The 3504-nt window shown below is 41.9% G+C and overlaps 1 pseudogene; it reads right to left on the bottom strand.

Annotated features, from left to right (window-relative positions):
* Positions 1 to 2123: 2123 nt before the first annotated feature.
* Positions 2124 to 3000, bottom strand: LOC101826997 (annotated as a pseudogene).
* Between the last annotated feature and the right edge of the window lie 504 nt (positions 3001 to 3504).

Here is a 3504-nt window from a genome sequence, read left to right as displayed (position 1 = left end):
TGCTTGAAGCTAAAGTAAAGATTTATGGAATAATTTTGTTGGCAGAAGAAATCTCAAAACAGCCTAGTATAGATTTGGTCATGGAGATATTATTGGTAAATCTAATGATAAGATATATAACGAAAGGAACAAGCTGATCAAGGACAAATATTTGAGAATAAAAAGGGCACCAGAAAGTGGAATGGATCTAAATTCTCTGTTCAAGGAGATAAATGGATTAAGAAGTAGCATAAAAGGAGTGGTGACATCAGGTGACATTGACACATAACTTTATTCCTAGGACTCCAGAGGCAGAAGCAGGCAGAGCTCTGTGAGTTCAAGGCTAGTCTGATCTACAGAGTAAGTTTCAAGACAGAAAAACTTAGGCAGTGAAAGAGATAAAGATGGTGAAGATGTAATTAAACAAGGGGGGCATGTGCCAGCCCCAGCAAGCAGTAGAACTTGGCAGCATTGACCACATAGTTCTTGCTTTATAGTTAGGATAGAAGAATTAAGATCCTGTTATTCCAGGTATCTGGGGCTAAATAATCAGCTATGATTAACAGGATACCAGAACTACTGAAGGATAATGTGCTTTGCTTGGATACCTGATGCTAGTTGACTGGGGGTTAAGAAATTGTGCTGATTAAGAAGAGACTATCATTGCTGAGGTGAAATCTCCTGGGAAGTGTTTCCTGACAGCACAGAGAAGGTTCCAGAGAAGCCTAGAGCTGGACATGAACATTCTGCTAACAGCTTTCCAACAGGCCTCTGTGTCAGCCTGACTCTGCAACAGCTCCAAGGACAGAAGCAAAAGCACAAGAGAAGAATGACTACCCAGACCATTCCTGACAGAGCAGGGGATGGAACTCTCCAGTTGTGTTCCCCTCTCAAGACTCTGTAGGGCTGAGAAGCTGATTGTGTGGCATGTCTCAGTCAACATCCTTTAACACATCTCTGATTTCAGTTCTTCCACGCCAATCATCTGCAGAAAGTTAGACACATTCAAGAACTCATCCTCCTCATCACCATCCTCATCATCATATTACTCCTCCTCCTCTTCCTCCTCCTCCTCCTCATCACCACCAACGCCATCATCATCACGATGGTTATCATCACCACCACCACCGTTATCACCATCATCATCATCCTCATTATCATTATTATCACCATTACCATCATCATCATCATCACCATCATCATGCTCATCATCACCACCACCATCATCATCCTCATTATCACCCTCATCACCATTACCATCATCATCATCATCGTGATGATAGTGATGATGATGATAGTGATCATGATGGTGATAGTGATGGTGATGATGAAGATGTGATGATGATAGTGACTACTGTGTCAAGGCATAAATAAATAATGAAGTTGAGGAATTCCTAGAATTCAATAAAAGTGAGTAACACAACATACCCAAACTTATGGGGCATAAAGAAAGTGGGGCTAAGAAGAAAGTGCGTAGCACTGCACTAAGTGCCTGCATGAAAAAAAAAGACAGGTCTCATTCTAACAACTTAACAGCACACCTAAAAATTGTACAATGAAATGAAATGAAATAAGCACACCTAAAAGTGTTAGACTATGAGAAATTCAAACAGGGTGATGTCAATAAAATAGAAACAAAGACAGCAATCAAAGAATCAATGAAACAGAGTTGATTCTTTGAGAAAAAGCAACAAGCTAAACAAATACTTATCCAAACTAACTAAAGGACAGAGAGAATATCCAAATTAAGAAAATCAGAAATGAAAGGGGACATTAACAACAGACACTGAAGAAATACACCTAATTGTAAGGATACATTTTAAAAATTTGTATTCCCTCAAACTAGAAAATGTAAAAGAATTGGATCATTTTCTCAATAGGTACACTTTCTAAAGTTAAATCAAGATGAGAAAAACAATTTAAAAAATTCATAATCTGTAGTGAAATAGAAGCAATTATTAAAAGCTTACCAACCAAAAAAGTCCATTGACAGTTGGCTTTAGTGAAGAATTCTAACAGATTTCCAAAGAATAGTTAACACCAATAATCCTTAAATTATTTGACAAACTATAAACAGTAGAAACTTTGTTCAATTTATTTTTTTAACATACTTAATTCACTTTATTTTTCTTGTATGAAAACCCTTATGTGGTGGCCACAGCTGGAGCCTGGGTCCTCTGAACAGAGACTCTGGTGTGGGCTTTCACAAGATGGTCCGTGAATTCCTGATAAGGAGACTTGGTGAACACAGTCTCTTTCCAGAGGTCAGGGGTCAGGTAGCTGTAGGTCTTGGAGATAGCATCAAAGGTGGCCTTGGCAAAGTTGCCCAGGGTGGCAGTGCAGCCCCTGGCTGACGTGTAGCAGTCATCAATACCGGCCATCATCAGTAGCTTCTTGGGCACAGGAGCAGAGACGATGCCAGTGCCTCTGGGGACAGGGATGAGACGCACCAACACAGAGCCACAGCGGCCTGTCACTTTGCATGGGACAGTGTGGGGCTTGCCAATCTTGTTCCCCCAGTAGCCTCTCCGCAGAGGGACAATGGAAAGCTTGGCCAAGATGATGGCCCCCCGGATGGCTGTGGCTACCTCCTTGGAGCACTTCACACCAAGACCAACATGACCGTTGTAGTCCTCAATAGCGACAAAAGCCTTGAACCTGGTCCGCTGGCCAGCCCGAGTCTGCTTCTGTACTGGCATGATTTTTAGAACTTCATCCTTTAGAGATGTGCCCAGAAAAAAAATCAATAATCTCGGATTCCTTAATGGGCAGAGAGAACAGGTAGATCTCCTCCAGGGACTTGATCTTCATGTCCTTAACCAGGCGGCCCAGCTTGGTGACGGGGATCCACTCCTTGTCTTCAGCTTTACCTCCACTAGCACTGCGGCCTCGACCACGACCGCGGTCCCTGGGCCCCTGAGGTCACTGCCGAAGCCTCCCTCCGCGGAAGCCGCCGTGGCCGCCTAATCCCGGGGCCCCGGGTCCTCCGGGCCCTCCTGCTGCACCAGCGTCATCCGCCATTTGGTGTTTTCCCGAAGTAAAAGAAGCTGTTTAATTTATTTTACAAGGTCACAGTTATACTGATACCCAAACCATATGAAGACACAACAAAGAACGAGAACATATGTTCCATTATGATCATAGATACACAAATACTCAATAAATTAGTGCAAATTGAATCCATGAACACACCAGAAAGATCATCCACCATGATCAAGTAAGCTTTAATCCCAGAGATGTATGGATGGTTCCATAAACATGTAAAAATCAACAATTGCAATCCACCATATACACAAACTGAAAGACAAAACCGCATGACCATCTCATTAGATACAGAAAAGGCCTTTGACAAAATTCATCACCCCTTCATGATAAAAGTCCAGAGCAGATTAAGGATAAAAAGGGCATACCTAAATATAACGAAGGTAATTTACAGCGAGCTAATAGCCAACATTAAGTTAAATGGAAAGAAATTATTAGCAGTTCCACTAAGATGAGGAATAGGACAAAGTTGTTTACTCTCTA

This window comes from Mesocricetus auratus, unplaced genomic scaffold (genome assembly GCF_017639785.1).
Source record: "Mesocricetus auratus isolate SY011 unplaced genomic scaffold, BCM_Maur_2.0 Super-Scaffold_100003, whole genome shotgun sequence".
In the NCBI taxonomy this organism is placed as follows: domain Eukaryota; kingdom Metazoa; phylum Chordata; class Mammalia; order Rodentia; family Cricetidae; genus Mesocricetus; species Mesocricetus auratus.
Note: the sequence above shows the minus strand (reverse complement) of the source record. Positions and strands in the feature narration are given on the sequence as shown.